Here is a 19,311-nt window from a genome sequence, read left to right as displayed (position 1 = left end):
ATCATCAACATATCTCAGGAAGCATCCAGGGCGTAATGGAGCAGATGAAAGGGCTCTCTCTTCAAAATCCTGCTTATAAAAGATGACAGTGGCTGGTGACAAAGGGGATCCCATTGCAACTCCATCTTCCATTTCGTAGAAGCTCCTGTTGTATTTAAAATAGGTGGATGTAAGCGTATGATAGAATAGCATTACTGCCCCACTGTCAAATTTCTCCTCCAGTAGTTTGAATGTATCAGCGAGAGGAACCTGTATGAACAAAGAAACAACATCCAAGCTGACCATGATATCCGTCTTCTCCAAAGTAAGCTTTTCCAAGATCCCCACAAAATGCAATGAGTATTTAAAAGTTTATGCATTCTTAAAGTTTTAAAAACTTATACATTCTGTTCACCAGAAAAGCGTAAAATCTTACATATGAGAGGATTGTTTGCCTATCAGACCCTTGTGCTCCCCCAGAATAAAATCCTGGACCCACCCCTCATTGCCAGTATTTATGTATTTTTTTAATATTAAATTTTAATCTCAAAAGGCCGTAAGCGTAAGATGCAGAACTTTGCATTGCCAAAATAGTAAAGTTCGTTTTTATTACTGTTGGCTTTTGCTATCAGGATGCAATCGATTTGATTCTTGCCTTCACGTCCAAATGCATTCCTGGTGAGTATGATGGGATTTGTTTCATATTTTATTGTTGTAACACTTGTTGGTTATTAACGTTTCCTTGGAAGTTATCTAGGCATGGCCAGAACTAGAAGCTTTGTCACGGGTGGGGGGGGGGCAAAGATCGGTTTGCCGCCTCCCTTCCCCTTTACCACTAAAATAAAATAGTATATCCTTAAGCTATTTTTTTTTGAGGTACGGTAGTTGAAATAACATACTGTATGTTTGATAATTAGAAATTTTATTAATATTATTTGTTAATACTTTATAAATTAATAATTATTGTTGAATGGGTTAATAAGAAAAATTAAATATTTTTTAAAAATTTGCTGCCCTATAAAATCTGCTGCCAGGAGCAAGTGCCCCCTCTACCCCACCCTAGTTCTGGGCACAGACAATTTGCTATTGTGTGGCCAAGTCAGCTGGTCATCAATTCTCTAAGGCTCTGGCAATTACTGGAAGTTGACAGAGTCCCTCAGAGGGACCTCCATCTCTTTCACCAATGAAATGAATGAACCTCAGATTTCTTGCAGTTAAGCCTATTTGTACCAGACAAATACCTTTTATTTAAGACTGTGGTCAGAAAGAGAATTTCGCTGGGCATTAGGAGTGGGGTTCCATTGTGAAAAGGATTAATTTGGATGGGGTGCATTTAAGATGGTGTCTGACCAATGATCCATGGGGTTTAAGTCCATACCTTCCCTCTTTGGCCCTGCTTTTGTTGTAGTTGCATGTGCTTAGTATCTGATTGCTTCTTATTAAAGCCTCTTCTTATCTTCATGATATGCACAAGAAATAAGATTGAAAAGGAACTGGATGGGTGGCTTCAGCAATAAACGTTGGTTAATTAATTGTGGAGAGCCACAAAAATTGTATGTTTGAAATCACATTTAGCAATTTATTTGGCACATATTGATCCAAGGAGTTCCTCAATCAAATGACTATGGTCGATAATAAATAGATTCAAGGAAGGTGCCATTTCTTCATAGTCACCAAACTATCATCTAGAAGACAGAATGACATAGTGGTTGAAGTGACATATGGTGGATTTGTTTTTTATAAGTGGATGATGTGAAAATGGGCATTCGTCGGAAAAACTATTGAAGGTAGTTATTGTGGCTTCCGCCAGTGCTCTTTTAAATAATTTTTGTTCAAAAGAGAATACCAGTATTTTTTTCACCAAATCAGTTCATGGTAATAAGAGAAAATTGCAGGTATTGTTGTGATTGACAAATGAAAATACAAAATATTTGTATTTTATTTCTGTGTTTTTATCTTTCCTGCCACCAAAATTCCTTGTGTTGATTACTTCATGCATGTTAAGTAAGATCTGAGGTGTGATTTAAGATATGTCGTGTTCTTTATACAAATGTTTAAGTTGGTGATTTGGCAGGACTTTCAGATTTTTAATTAGACTGATACATCTACTGAAGTGACATTGAAACTTTTGCTCATCCAAAATAATATTTCAAATACTTAAGCGCCTGGGACGGGTATGTTTTATTAGCCGAGGCTGGACTACGTAAATTTTGGCTTGCATTTTGATGTATTCGAGCATAATAATAGCAGATGTGTCAACGATCTTAAATTTCACAAATAACATCATTGAAAATCTTATTTCGTCAGGCTCTAGGATAAGATTTTCATAGCCCATGGGCATATCTAATTCAGTGTCAAAATAAAGAATTCAGTCTTAATTAATAGATCCATTTGGGACCTTGTGTGAACACCTTTTACTCTGCCAGAAAGAAATTATTTATCCAAGGAAAGTATATGGAATGCAATCAGGTTTAATAAATATTTGGCATCACTACTTAATGCTATCGAACTTCGAAACGCTTTAGTGTCGAAGAATAAATTCTCTTTGGATGCAAAGAGCCTTTTCTAGATAGTTATTTCAGATTTTAATCTTGTAATGTAGTACTTCTAGTTCACAACGACAATTTATGAATCAGTTATAAATAGTTTTTTATAAATAGTTTTCTGGAGAACGGCGAAGTTATATGGTACGTGGATTAGACGCAATATTAACGAATAACTTCAGGCTGAAAAATATTTTTGTTTATGCGTGTCATTATTTTCTCGGAACCCGCTGACTATTTTCTTATTGACTAAGTGAATTAGGTACCAATTATCTTTTCACTGCGGCGGCTAAACCAGCATCGCAGACAGTACCACGACTACTTCAGTTCTGCCATGCTCTGGCGATAGCACTACATTCAGTGACGTCACACGCCTGTGAACGGGCCTTCTCTCTAGGTGACTGTGACTTTAGATTTGTGCTTCAACACTCACGTGGGCTAGGAATTTTGTTCAGGGAGGGGTCAAAAACCAGGGGGGAAAATTTTTGAAAAACAGGGTACTAAGAAGGGGGTTGTTAACTAATTTTAACACTTTTCATAATCGAAAAAACTTCTTTTTCTAAAGAAATATTTTCAAAAATTCATGGTTTTTAAATATTTTGCTTTCTTATACAAAGGAAAATAATTTTGTTCTTATATTTCGAGGGGTGGGGGGTGGGATCCAGGGCCGGATTTACCCAAAGTTACGCTATAGTCACCTCTCCATTGAGCGCCCCTCCTCCTCACTTGAGCCCCCCCCCCTTCCCCTATTTTTACGATAAGGCATAGCCACTCGCATGAGGTGACAGAAGGCGCACCTTTGACTGCGACGCCCCTAGGCACGAGCCTATTTTTCCTTACGGTAAATCCGGCCCTGGGGGGGAGTCCGGAACCCCCGGTCTCCTTTTCCTGGATACGTTACTGACGTAGGTAGCAGTAGCTTTAGTATGTGTCACATGGGTGGGCCAGAATATAAAATGGAAGGGCCTAACCTCGAGTTAACATGGATAAATATGCCATAAAATCCACTTCGAGTGTGTTTGTTTTATTTTACGTAGTTAATATGGACAATACAAAATTGTTTAGCGAATTAAGAGAGTGATTTTCCATATATATATATATAGGTTTCCATAGGTATATACCTGTAATAGGGTGGTTTCCTATTATTTTTTTTATTGCCTAAATCGAAAGATTATTACTCCTGGAGTACGTATTTCACGCACTTAGATTTTAAAATGACGATATGTATTTATCACGATTAAATGAAAAGTGAAAATTTTCAAGCGCGCGTAAACGCGATGGGTAAGTATGAATGCCGGGAAAACTCCCGTGTGACGTCGTTCTGGCTCCCGCTGCCGCAAGTGAGGTGACCTTGGGGCGAGGCTCGGAGCGCTGATACGACGCAGGATGCTAGCAGGTAGCAGAGTACCATGCCAGCTGGTAGCGCTTGGCTTAAATAAGGATTATTAATACCTTATCAAACAAAGGAAACTTTCCGACCTTGGGTAGTTTTAATAAGTGATTATTAAGACATGTTTCCCGGAGCTCTGTCCCTCATTCATGCATTGGTAATCTCAGACGATGTAAAACTCCTATCTACTAGGTCCCAGTGGCTTAAATAAGGATTATTATTACCCTATCAAACAAAGGAAACTTTCCGAACCTAGGTAATTTTAATGGGTGATTATTAAGAGATGCTTCCCTGAGCTCTGCGACTCATGCATGCATTGGTAATCTCAGACGATGTAAAAATCCTATTTACTCGTATAGAAACTAGTCCCTGTGACGTCACGTGGAGTGGCATCGCATGGGCGCCAATCTTGCGTTTTTCAAATGAGGATAAAATTGACCATTGCCATTCGTCTAAACCGGGATTTCTAAAACCAAATAATTTGTATATTATGAATACAGTAAAGGTGGGTAACGAATAGCAATCGATGCCTTTCGTTTTACTTGTTGAAGGAAACTACCCTCTTGTATACAATTTATTTTTTTTAAATTTAGGTGGGCCCGGGCCCACCCCTGGCGCCGCCATTGCACGTATAGGTAATCACAATCATTCCCGTGGATTCCTGCTCAGCACCTTCACCAGATCTTCCTCTCACTCCGTACTCATGTTCTCTGTAGTCAGTAAAGCAGACCCAATGTACCCCACGACCATTGCCCAGAAAAACTACAACGAAGAAGTTGGCTGAAAAATGCGCTAAAGTAACGGACTCTAAGAAGTTATTTTGTGGCATTACTGAGAAAAAATAGAAGGATCCCTAAGGTTGAAGGAATATAAGTTTTTTCCTATATCACTTCTTAAGGAGATTACTACTTACTAATGAAATTGCATCAGAAAATGCCTACAATCCACCACATTGTTGTATTTGTGATGGAAATTTGCCAAAACCGGGGCACAAAGTACTTACGGTAGTATATGGAAATAAAAATTTAAGCTAATAATGTTTAACTCACTCCAAGATCAATCCCGTGAATTTCACTCAAACACAATCACGTGACGGCATTTTACTCGTAAGCACGTGATAGCTGGGCTAGCGTTGTAGAGAATTTTCTTGCGTAATCCAGCAATATTCCGCCCCCCCTACTAAAAATAACCTAAGAGGTCTTTGGGATTTTCTCTGGATACATTTTGAAAAAAAAAACAAATAATTCCGGAATGAGGGTCGAGACTTAAATAATGAGTGTGTTGTATTGTAGCAGGAATGGCTATCAAGGCAGGCTTTCTTCGTTGCCATAGTTTTATGGGCCTCTGAAGAGCTAAGTGTTTCTCTTTGCTTGACATATGATGGCAAGTGATGCTCTCCAAGATATGAAAGCGATGAGGGCTGTAAAAGTACGTGATTGTACGTGTGAGCACACTGTAAAGTACGCCGTGTTACGGCATTCCATACCATCGGGGAGCTGCCGCGCTCTGCGCGCGGGGCAAAACATCGATTTTTATTTTGCTTGATGCTAACGGTCGTAGTTAATTTTTTTGGATGGACAATCTAAAACGTTTGATGTAATTTAACGTTAATATCTCGAGGTAACTCGGTGATCATTTTTTTATCATCGTACATAAACACAAAATTTCGACGAAAAACCGAGTCCTCCAATTCGTATCGTATCGACGACAAATATCGCAAGACAGCGAAGAAATTAGGTTTTAAGAAATGTAAAATAAATGTGGCACTAAATAAATTATATCTTATACACAATTCACTTGCTAAAAGATTCACTTTCCAACGTCCGTCGAGCACGGTAATCCCCGTGGCCTGCAGCAAGCTCCGAACTGTGCCGCACGTTCTAAAAATCGATCTTAATTTCGGCGTCGCAGGTGGTCGCAATTCTCCTTTTGGTATCATACTCTATAGGTTTTGTTGTATATGTGGTGGTATTATCTCGAGGTAACTCGGTGATCCTTTTTTTTTATAATCCTACACGAATACAAAATTTCGACGAAAAACAGGGTCCGCCATTTTGTATCGTATCGGCCTCAAATAATGCAAATTAGTCGTGAAAGTCGCCAAGAATTAACAATAACAAACCACATAATTATACTGCATTTTTTTTTCTTTTGAATCTCCACAGAAGGTGTGGCATTAGTTTTAACCTGCTAACTTTCGAAAAAATTAAATGAGGGCAATTTTTGCGAAATTTGTTCAACTTTGAGGCCAAGTAATTTGTTAACAAAATTTACCTCAAAGTTTCAATTTCTGCCAAAAAAAAAATCGATTTTGAGATTTGTCCAGCTTTTTTCGATTTCAGCCCACTGTGAGCCGCCGCGGAAAGGAGGGAAGGTAGAGGATAGGGATTACCCGCGTTGCCATGGGGACAACGGGGTCCACTACTAGCGAAACCATGACTTGATTTACCAACGAACTTGGCAGATTTTTCTATGAGGAGAAAAAACCATCGATCATTTCGTTGGATTAAGTATCAGCGTGAACTTACAACATGCTTACACTTATGTATCGAATGCGATATCTTTAGAGCTTAAAGACACCCTTTTGCTTGGCGCCTTACGTGGCCGCGTACTTTGCTTACCGCTTAAACCGGCTCTGCATGACAGCTTAATTCGCTTTTTTTTCCGCCTTCTTCTTATCTTCTAACTCTAACTACAAATTCACACATTTATTCACTCCTTTCAAATTACTCCAGCGCGCCCCGTATGCACCGAAAAGTCACGTCCCATAGCTATGTATCATTTGGCGTCACACCGATGTTGATGAAGTTAAAGACCGTGCACGGTCTATGGTCCGTTGGTGTAGACACTGTTACGCTACCAGTGTGGAAGTAGCTTGAAATGACTCAAGAGAACGATTCCAAGTTAGGTGAAGGTTAATATGACCGTTAGGCTGAGGTGGGGGAGGAATTGCACCGTTGACACTAGGTCGAATAGAGCATTGTAACCGTTGGAGAGCCAAAAGCGCCCAGGCACCAAAACTGCCTAACTTTTTACTTAAGACAAGGACAATGGACATAATTACAGGAAAACAGAAGCCAATCATTGCTCAGAGGTTGTAATCAACAGGTGGCGTTGTTCAGACCCTTCGTAATTCGCCATAAATATTAGCGTCTTATGAGTACGCTGGACGGGTGGTCTTCTCGTTATATTTGACACTTGTTGAATGGTGCAACTTATTCATTTCGCTGCTGTTTTTTTTCGGGGCCAGTAGGTTTATCTTTTTTAACATTAACACGTTTATGTCTCAATGCTACCTATAATTGATTCTCCTGCTTTTATTCTTTAATATTTTGACATGATAAAGTAATGTTAACAGTCGAGTCTTCCAGATATTTACTGAAAATCTTCAAAGAATTCCCGTTTCCCGCAATGTCAACAACTTCTGATATGATCTTGCTTTGGTATATGCAGTATGGTTAAACGTGCGGCAAAGGCACAAAACTTAATCGCTCACTTCTGCCGAATGCATTTAGTTATCAAATTAGTGAACGATTCTTTTTCATTCCGAGATACTTGCTTTAAATATGCGCGTGTTACGCTTAAATAACCTATTTAGCCGTTTTCATTTACCCTCGAGGACACAGCTATCGTCACTTTATCATTTTCCAAAGTTATTCAAACGGGAATTCTTGAATCACATACTTTCAGATTTAATGTAATTGCCTCCGTAATAAGAAAAGAAAACATAATGTTCAGCAAAATACGGTTGAAAATACGATGGATGCTTTTACCTGTGCAAAAGAGAAAAGTTGACCTTCAGAGCAATTGACATGAATTTTAGTCTTTCGCAAAGCTTTGTCGGTTCCAAAGACTGGTTAGTTTAAGTCCTTCTTCTTTTAAAGGTGTACCTTGCTGCCGCAGCCATGACTGAATTTTCAACCACTTTTCTTCTTCACGCAATTGCCGAGCAAAATCATCTCATTTCCTTCGCCAACACTGTTTCGTATGAACTACTCTATCGTCATATGTCTTTTCCTGGGATTTTTTTCTTCTGTATTATTCTGCATGAAAATTTGTTGCCAGAGTAAGTGACCGATGCATTTTTCTATCTCATTTTGATTTTTTTCCACATTTGACATCATGCCCAGTGAGAAATGAGTTATCGAATCGTCGTCGATTCGACGTCGAAGTAGTCTTCGATAAAACGTCGATGGTAACACATCGATCGATGCCTTTTCGATGTCGACGGCATCGACGTGATATCGACTACTTACCTGCGATTTTTTACACAGCGAATTTTGGTTGATTATGATGCACTAGAAAATAAGGTTTAATAACAATTTCGGAAATAGCAATCTTTTCAACTAATAATGACCATCTATTGCGGCCACAACGACGGATTTCAATCGAGCACGCAATGTGTAAACAAATGAAGGCTGAAATATTTAGGCGGTTTCAATTTTATGTTAGCGAATAGTAACCATAAGTCCTGAATATTTATCTTGAATAATAAGCAGACACCCTTAAGAAAAAAAGAGGGATCATGTTGACATCCGTGGCGCGAGTGCAAAGGTATAAAAATGAATTAGACGCAACAACGCCAAGCTTTAGCATAATGTCACACATCAAGCCGGAAATTCTAAGAACTGTGATACAAGTAGATGGTCCGGTGTATCCGAGGCAAATGTGTGAACATGGAAATCTGCTCAGCAGAAATTGCGAACACAGCACCAACAACGACCGAGACATGTTTTGACCGGCTTTTCGACTCTTTCTTTCTACAGCAACTGCCTTCAAGCTTGCACGCCACGCGCTTCCTGTCAAGTTAGGTACCTACTGGATGAAAAGGAATCAACAATTGTTCTCCGAGATTGAAGCTAATGTACGAAAATTAAAAAAACAATTATTTAATTTTAGCTTTCTTATTTCTGTCAGATATGTCTTAATAGCGTCTCTCAGTTAATTTTAAGACTTCAACGCTACTTCACCATTCCCCCATCCTCCAATCAACACCCTGACGTATCAGAATAACACGTCGAAAAATCGTCGATTGAACAAATAAAATCGACGTCGACCAGATAACGGTCTATAGGCGTCGAATCGACGTAGATTCGAGGTAGATTTGATGATCCATTTCTCACTGGGATGTGGTATTTGCTCAATAAGTTTTTTGTCGGCCCAATTAGTTCTTGTAACTCTCGCTCTAAACCACATTTATGGCCCTTTGGATTTGGTTATTTCTCTCTTCCTTTGTGTCCATTCTAACTTCATGTGTCAGCGCACTCCACAGAACACTCTTCAGGAATTTCTTCCCAGCATCAGCACTATAATGCTGGTAATACCGTTCAAATTAGCCCTGGTTCGGCTCTCGTATACCTGGAGCCTTTGGGGGTCCCACTAAAATATCATGAAAGCTGAAATTAACTCATAGACTTTTCTTTTACTGAAACATTTTCGTGGTTAACGATATCCTACCTTGGACGTCAAAGAAACTAAATTCCCCTTTCTCTGGGTAAATATTACTTTCGCCGCAGTAAGACAAAGCTTAACAGACCCGACCATAGGCGTACCGAGCGAGGGGCAGGAGGGACAGCCGCCCCCCTCCTAGAAGCAATAATATTTTTTTTCAAGCAAATCATTTTTTAAAAAACTAATAAAGAGCAGTTACAGCTTCCTTAAAATGTTGATTTCGTTCACCTTTTCCGTGCTTAAATCTTACCTACAACTTGAACAACCATGGCCTGCCCCCCCCCCCTAGTTTTGATCCTGGGTACGCCCTTGTACCCGACTGTGAATTCTTCCTAATATTTTCCTGCTTATTCTTTCACCCACCTCTCGCCTGGAATGAGGTTTACCTATTCTTATTGGGAGATCTGTGAACTAAGTCGAGGTCATAGACATTGAAACTGCCACAGAGCACAATGGTTCCATTGGTGTAGTTGGTTAAGTAAGATTCTATATGGACCAAAGGTTCCAAGGATGAAAAATCTTGGTGACAAATGATTGGTTATTGCACACACAATGCGGTGCGGACAGTTTCGAATCTCAAAAACTTTGCAGAAACTGGTATGAGGCATGGAGGATGTCGCATGACTACTGATTTCTTAAGCGCATAGCTATTTGTTGAAATTCAAATCCTACCTCGCATAACCATTCGGGCAGTTGACTGTTGAGTGAATTGTTTTTGCGTCTTAAAGTGCTTTCATCAGCGGATGTGGGCTCAGGGGAGCCCTTCGAGGATACAACGCACCGGGGCCGGGAGCCAAGCCGTGGCTTATACGCTAGGGCGGATCGCAAAAATCGATTTTTTTCAAATCCATCTGGCCCGATGAAAAAAAGTTGTGGGACCGATCAAAAATAAGGCCTGAAAAATTTGAGACCTGTACGTGAACCCCTGACCCTCGCTCAAATGCAATTTAGGGGGGGAGGGTCAAAATTCGAAAAATATAATATTTTATGGTCATTCCCTATAGATTTTGCCAAGTTACTGCCCTTATAGGGCAAATATTTCGTGCATTTTGACGTATCTGCCACCGTTTAGCCACAAAATGCCTAATTTGGATCCGCGTCCGCGAAGAAAATATTCCAACGCCCACGCAGCGTCGCGGATACCAGAGCCGCAGGCCGATCCCTTCCCCTCCACGCTCGCTTCTCCCCCTCCCACGCCTCTAACACAGCAAAATTCATCCCGCGCATGCTGCTAGGAGGTCGTTTATCTTTCATAATATAAATCAGAAGATGGTAGACGGTAAAAAACGATGCGTAGTGAGACGACTTGTCCCTTATTTGGCGCCTCGTCGGCGTTAAACAAATCGATGTTACCAACTTTTAGAGAAGTGATGAAATAATTTTAGACCTGTTAGGTTTCTGGAAGACTTCTCTCCAACTCTTCAGAACACTTCCTAGTTATTTATCAGGTCAAAAAATTGTATCTTCATCATTTTTACGTTGCACTACATTTCGAATGCCTCCACTCTACACTTGAAATTTCGTTAATTTTACTTGAAGCATGGCACACGTGAAAAAATCAATCAAAGGATTCTCAGCAAATCAAGTTTTTTTCCTCTTGCCAACTTTATACGAGAAAGAGTATCGTCAGGTCAGCCTGTGTACAATCTCTTCGAGTTTAACTTTCCATTAATAAAGGAAAAAAAATTTTTGGAAATAACTTACTGCGTGACATCATCAGTACGGAGGAGCAAGGCGACATGATACAACCACAAATCTACCCTTTTGTGATAGCATTAATCGACTCACTATTAATTCACTATTTATTTTTCACCTCTGATATCTTATATGTGACACCATTTAACCATGACGTCGGTTGAAAATGTTATTTAATACGGTATGCACGTTCCTCTCATTAATTATTTTTCAATGGAAAGATTAATAATATTGGCGAGTGGTAAATTACTTACCAGTACTTAGTACGGTAGTATCATTTTTTTAGAAGCCATAGCAATAACCTAATTTTGCCGGGTAAATATTTTGCATCTGGCGAGAAAAAACTTGTGTTATTAATGTTTTAGTGCCATTCGCCATTAAAGGATTTGAAAATTGAATGACAGCGAGCAAGCAGATGAAAAATTTATGGGAAGTTGAACTCGTCCTTAATTTTGCTGACTTTTTCCATTATTCGTTGCATTACAGAAATCGATCTTTTAAATTGAAATTCCGAGTTCACGTAAAAAGTTATTCATAACAAATTTACATAGAACGTACTACCATGAAATGGAATTAAAAATTTGACATAAAACTTAAGTGTAGTGATGAATTTCTAAAGTCATTGAATTTTTTAAATAAATAAAGATAAAAATACTTCAAAATTGGAATACAATTTTTATTTTCATACGTTCCAGGGTAAACGAAGAAAATTGTTTATCAGGAGTAAAAAAAATTGAGTTGTAACATGAAACATTAGGAATGCTGACTCAATGAAGGATATGAAAGATATTTCTAGTACTAAGGAAGGCGTGCTTGTGGCAGATGGGTCTCCTATCAAACGGGGGTTTGGCACTTTGCCGTGATGTGCCGGACGCTGCCCATTACAAAGTTTTTTTCTTCACATAATCGAGTTATTTAAGAAAATATTGTGTTTTCCCCACTAAGTTCATCGAAATACAAGCTCATGAGCATGGTATATACCGAGGTATGAAGGTTACATAGGGTCTCTCTTTGATAAGTATTTCAAGAGAGACACATCATAACGTAGGAGTTGAATTCGGGTATGGTAAATCGGGCTCGATGAGGTAATATGGTTTTGTCTCATGAAGTACGGAGAGTCGACCTGATCTCAAGAGACAACAGTTTGGTGATATAGGAAGTGGTGTAGATTCATGAATAATAGGGTGGTTTCCTATTATTTTTTATTGCCTAAATCGAAAGATTATTACTCCTGGAGTACGCATTTCACGGTTTTAGATTTTTAAATGACGATATCTATTTTTCGCGATTAAACGAAAAGTGAAAATTTTCAAGCGCGCGAAAACGCGACGGCTAAGTATAATGCCGGGAAAAGCCCGTGTGACGTCATTGTGTTTCCCGCTGCCGCAAAGTGAGGTGACCTTGGGGGAAGGATGTGTGCGCCGCTGAGATGCAGGCTGCTAGCAGGTAGCAGAGTACCCTGCCAGCAGGTTGCGCTAGGCTTAAATGAGGATTATTAATACCTTATCAAACGATGGAAACTTTCCGACCATAGACAGTTTTAATAGGTGATTATTAAGAGATGTTTCCCTGAGCTCTGTGCCTCATGCATGCATTGGTAATCTCAGACGATGTAAAACTCCTATCTACTCGTATGGAAACTAGGTCCCAGTGACGTCACGTGGAGTGGCATCGCATGGGCGCCAATCTGGCCTTTTTCAAATGCGGTTAAAATTGACAATTACCATTCGTTTAAACTGGGATTTCTAAAACCAAATAATTTGTATATTATGAATACACTAATGGTGGGTAACGAATCGCAGTCAATGCCTTTCGTTTTCTTTGATGAAGGAAACTACCCTATTGTGTACTGTTATGAGAGTTCTCGTGAACTATAAGTTTACAAAAAAATGATAAAAAAAGAATACTACCAACATTCCATAAGTCAAAACAAAAACATCAACGGTAGAAATACTGGGAAAAAAGCCCTAATACAAAAATACTATGCCGGCGTAGGGTACTGGAAAATGCTACAGGTCAACAATATGTTGATCAGTTGAAAGGTCATAATGCGTGCTTATCAAAAAAGAATGAAACCACAAAGAAAAGGTGCAACAATATGCAGCCAAACTGTACGAGGTAAAAAAAATCATAAAAATTCGATTTGTTGGCAGTTATTTTCAAAAATTTCTGCATGATTTGAAGTGGATGACCCAAAATATAAATATAGGAATGGAGAAGATGAGACTGGTAGTAATTCAAGTAAGAATGTTATAGTTACATTGTTATATTGTAAACTGTAGAATAGTATGGTCAGGAATTAATCCTTTTCTTAGGAAGAAAAACATAAGGTAGAAAAGAAATACCGTTCCCCCGGTTTTAAGGCGGTGAACATTTTATATGCGTGCTATTTATTGGTCGCATGCATTTGTGATTGTAAATTAATGCTCTTTCCTGGGGGATTCATAAAATGCATTTCCCTCCAAATGAAACTACTGTATTTTGCCCACTTGATTTTTTTCCGGTAAAATGTAGAAACCGAGTTGAGACCGCAGTGCAAAAATGTGATATCAGGACTTAGTTGAGGATAAATGCGAAGAGATTATCATTAGGGATGGTCGGATCGGATCCAAATATCCGTGGATATTGCCCTTCATCGGATACATCCATCGTCCATCCCTAACTATCATATTTTCATACTCTTAATTAATTTTCATACTCTTTATTAATCAAACTCTTAATTAATTAAAAACCGGACAAAGTTTTATTTCTTTATTTCCAATATGGAGAGGTTTCACAAAGGAAAGTCTGAAGTTATCATTTATATTCTTTATTAATATATAGGCTTATAGAAAGAGTGCAGGTTCTTTTCAAGAATTATTTAATCATAAATATTATCATTTAATAGTGAGACAAGAATAACTGGATCCTTCCTAGCCTTTAATTTTTCATATAAGAAATTATCCGAACATTACTTATTATCCATGGTCTCTCCCTTTATGAAAGTTTTTTTGAGAAATTCAGCGAAAAAAGGTAAACAAATTCGATTTAAGCCGTAAAATATAGCGCAAATTGAATTGTAATTAGTAAATAATCAAATATTTTTATTAGCGGGGAAATATTTTTCAAGAATAAGCAGATCAAAGATCTTGAAAGATTCAAGTCCTTTGTTTCTTTTTGCTATTGAAATAATTTCAGGTGCGCCTTGATATCTTTTCTCTGAGCGCGAAAGTTTATTGCCCCACTTTCAAAGTAAAATTTTCGGTATCCACTGCGGAGGATGATTGAAGTTACGCCAACTATTTATGACGTGAAAATGTACACCGTTTCTCAAATCGGTATTACAAAATCGACGTGCATCACGAAAGGAAAAGTTTTTTTTCCTGAACCCGTCGAAAAGTGAAAGTGAATATTTAGGTGGGAAAGTTACTCAAATTCTACAGCTGGTTCGCGTTTTCTCCGCAGAGGTGGCGTTGGCAACGCATTTTACGTTCTGGCGCTGGTGTTTCACGTGAGGAACGTGGTTGTAAAGCATGCCGCATCGGCGCGATCATCTTTTCAATTTGAGCCGCCCGCTCGGCCGGCCGTACGCTAGCGCCACCAACAGATCTAGAGGGAAGTAAATGGATGAGGTTTCGTGAGTAAACAGTTTGCTGGGGGAGGAGAGTATTTCGCGAGGGGAGAAAGATGGCGCCAGAGGGGAAGGGAGGGGCGAGCACCTTTGTTTTTCATTCATCGCTTCCCATCCTCCCCTTCCTTCTGCCTGATCCCCCCCTTCCACCTTCTTCGCCCACGTGATTACCTCTCCACCTTCCCTTACAACCTCATCCGAAACTCGTCCGCGTAACCATCCCCTCTCCTCCATTCAAATTCAGCGAGAAATTTAAACCTCGCTCACTTTCGGTTTCGCGAATACTGACTCCCTCAGTAAGAAAAGAGTCGTCGCGAGGCTTCATAACGTTCCATTCCAACGACCCGAGGATGTTAAGTTTTTAGGTGTCCTAAGTAAACAACTAGTGATGTGATGTATGAATCAGGCGTAATTCTTACTAGCGCGGTCTTTTATAGCGCTCTCGATTAAAAATAATGCTTTCAAGATTCACATGATATGCGCTTAAACGTATTTTCCTTTACTCAGCTCTGATCCACCGACCTTTTCAATATGCGCACGAATGTCACCGCAAATGAATCTCCTTGCACGCTGATGAGATAGTACGAAATGACGTCACATACCGAGGAGCAAAAGCTGAGCGTTTTAGTATGCACAATGTTGATGCGAAAACAATGCATATCAAATATTTGCAAAAACTAAGCAACAATTAATGCTTTTAATCGAAAGTAATGTTATTTTTGGTACGCTGTATCGGATCAACTGCGTGTGAATGGCAAATCTCCCGGGTGCAAATACTCTATTGCATGTCAATCACGAAAACTGGGTTTTTATTGGAAGCATTTTTCTATGAGGCTCGTTTGGCTAAGCCCTCATTAACCCTTCCTACATTCGCCATTGGGACTAAATCTGCTGATACTTTTCCTTTGATTTCCTTCTCGAAAAAATTATTACACGCCTGTATCAACAGTGTATATTTCTGTTAAATATACCTTTAACCACGTACACAGTCTTTTAATGCTTCTCATTTTCTGAATTCAGTTATTTTTGAATGCTGCAAATGCATTTTTAAGTTTGAACGAAATGTACGCTGGAATTCCCTGATGGTGCATGAGCTACTTAAAAATGTCCTCGGAAAGAGTAGCATGTTGTGTTGGTGACAGGTTACTTTGTTCTGGTAATTTTGTTTTTTCCTCCCTTAATAATTGGTATTGGAAATCCATGCAATATGATGTAATCTTCTTGTAATATTTTATCGACTCCGGCCACTTAGTTCATTCTTTTTTGGTTATTGAAAAATGAAGAAAACAATGATCGTTTGATATTTTGATATACTTTGTGATTTACCTCATTAGAGCCATTGAGTGCTGCATCATATTTTTCAAGAATTAGGAATAATTTTTTTCTAACGGCTTTCGGAAACAGCTACGTGTTGCGCCTTGTCGTGCAAGCTTTCGCGTCCGTTACAGGGCTCATCATCAGGCGATGAAGGATTCGCTCCATGCTAGGAATAATTTTCATCGATAAAACCTTTCATGTATAAATGCTGAAGGATATGAAAGAATTCGGATCACATGTCCTCCCTCTCAGGATTCAGTTTGTTTCCCTTATTGTACTCCAGGTTCCATGCGGAGAAAAAGTTTAATTGTCATGTTTGAATTTTATTTATTCATCAATCGCCTTACCTTTCTGATGAGTTTTTTCAAGAGAGTTGTAAGGATCGATCGAATAATGCGTTGATGCGGATTCGCAAAGAAATATGACAAGATGAGCAGAGTTTTATCGTGCTTTTAGTGGAAGGAGATACACACCGAAATATGAATTCCCGCAGAAATCGCGGGGAATGCAGGAGAAATCTTAGAGGCCGGAGTGAAAGAATTGATCCCTCAGCGCAGCCGTCGCTTGCAACAAACCACGGGTTTTCTATTCGAAGGTCAAGAGGGTATTTACCTTCATCAAAGAAAACGAAAGGCATTGATTGCGATTCGCTACCCACCATTAAAGTATTCATAATATACAAATTATATGGTTTTAGAAATTCCAGTTTAGACGAATGGCAATGATCAATTTTAACCGCATTTGAAAAAGGCCAGATTGGCGCCCATGCGAAGCCATTACACGTGACGTCACAGGGAAATGGTTTCTATACGAGTAGATAGGAGTTTTACATCGCCTGATATTACCAATGCATGCATGAGGCACATAGCTCAGAGAAACATGTCTTAATAATCACCTATTAAAACTGCCTATGGTCGGAAAGTTTCCATCGTTTGAAAAGGTATTAATAGTCCTTATTTAAGCCAAGCGCTACCTGCTAGCAGGGTTCTCTGCTACCTGCTAGCAACCTGCATCTCAGCGGCGCACACATCCTCGTCCCAAGTTCACCTCACTTTTCGGCAGAGGGAACCAGAATGACGTCACACGGGCTTTCCCCGGTATTCATACTTAGCAGTGGCGTTTTCGCGCGCTTGAAAACTTTCACTTTTCATTTAATCGCGAAAAATAGATATCGTCATTTAAAAATCTAAAAGTGTGAAATTCGTACTCCAGGAGTAATAATCTTTCAATTTAGGCAATAAAAAATATTGGAAACCACCCTATTGTGTCGGTTAGAGGTAAAGTTCGCCCAGTGCCTCACTCGATGGGGTGTGGAATGATATTCACATTCACGGGGGAGGGAGATTCGATCCATCTTCTGCTCCATGGAGATCTTGTTGTCCCAGAAATTTGCACCACTTGGTTTCAACCGGAAGGCTAGACTCAGATACTAGCGATAGCAGTTCGATTTATTGCGAGCCGTAGATGATTGTGCAGGATTGTGAAGGCGTGTGATATTAAAGGAAAGCGCACACGCAAGTAGCTGCTGTCTCAAATGTAAATCGTGAGAAAGGTTGTTGAGGGATTGAAAATTGAAGTATTCAAAGAAATGACTGTTGAGCAGCGTGCATTTACATTTTGCAGGAGCCGAACGTATTGTCCCTAATTTTTCATGTCTTATTGGCACAGCATTGAAGGAAAGTTGTTTGATGAAACATACTGGGGAGTTATAATTATCACAGCAGGATTAATTATTGCATTAACACGAATGATGCTTATTTCATTCCATATATTTTATGAATCTGTTTTCGCAGTAGGTAATGTTAGCAGCGTGGAGTCTTAGCGTGTTGGGTGTCATCCTTAAGACTTAAGCGAAGGGCTCCCTGTCCCCTAGTAAAGATCTTGACGAAGCCTCTGAATCTGTACTACACCCAACATCTCATTTTCTGAATAACTTTCTTAATTTTTTAAATAGGTTGAAATCAGTGCTGTCTTCTCGGCTTGGCATTCAGGAATTTGACGTACGTGTATGATTATGGATGAGGAATCCCAGCTTCTTTTAGCAAATAAAATCGAAAGATTATCTGTTCGACGGAACATCATTAGAAAATACTTTGCCATTTCAGGGTAGACAAGGGATCATATATATGATTCTGCACGAATTTATGCCAACCGATAACTTACCAACGTTTAAATTGATAGCCTGAAAGGTGGTTAAATCTTTGATACTTAAGGAAAATAAATTTACGAACACAGGATCCACCGAAAAATACTGGAGGAATGGCAATCCGACCATGATTGGTAAATGCGGCGGCCACGAATTAGTAAATAAAAATTGGCCTTATTTGCATATGCAACTTTGCATATACAACTCTAAGACACAAGGCTTGTGAGAAGGTTCCTTTATAATGCATCGTGGCATATTGCAGGCATAACATGTATATTCAACATTTTAATTTCATAACTAAATTCAATAACAAAATTATGATATAAACATTTTAAGGAATATTGACACCGAAATAGGAGAATTTAATATTACTATAAGATGTCAGGTTATTTAAAGGTGTTACAGTCCACAGATTCGCTAATTAACCATTGTTTCGAATTTTCTCTAAATTCTGCTAAGGATCATAGATTAAACAGCCATTGGCATGCGATTAAACGTATATGATAGAACATACTTAAGCAACCATATAGATATTCTTGTGATAATACGTTTTCGAAATGATGGAAAAAGTTTTATGGATACCTACCTATCATCCTGACGAACTTTGTGAGTAAAAAATGACCTTTTGATTCAGATTTGGGCGCGAACTGCTCCCGCGAATTTTCTCAGCTCTCTTTTCTCCAGCGAGTTGTGAGGGGCACTCGGTGTAATATTCATCGCTGCTTGGAGATGGAATCGTGGAAGGAGAGTGGACAAAGTTCTCGTCTCTCCACTGGATGGGGGTGGGGTGTTGGAGGCCCCTTATTCTCACGGACTTTCCTCTCTCTCTCTCTCTCTCTCTCCATCACCCCTCCATCATCCCTCCCACTCTTCATCTCCTCCCATCTCTCTCTCTCTCTCGCCTCCCCTCCCACCCATGGCCGTCCGCATCGGGATATATTCCACGCCTATAACAACTCGGCCGCTTCGCTTTACTCGGCGATCGCTCCTTTTCTGTCTTTCATGCCTCATTCACATTACGATTGTCCGAGCGATCGTCCTGACGATAGTTGGCCGAACTAGCCGTGTGAATGCATGTCCTGACAATAGTTCACGTAGTTCCACTTTACGATGGTTAGTGGCTGGGAGACCGAAAAAGGAAGCGACAAGAGAAAGACGAAAGGCTCGTGAAGCTCTCTTC

This window comes from Ischnura elegans, chromosome 2 (genome assembly GCF_921293095.1).
Source record: "Ischnura elegans chromosome 2, ioIscEleg1.1, whole genome shotgun sequence".
Classification (NCBI taxonomy): Eukaryota; Metazoa; Arthropoda; class Insecta; order Odonata; family Coenagrionidae; genus Ischnura; species Ischnura elegans.
Note: the sequence above shows the minus strand (reverse complement) of the source record.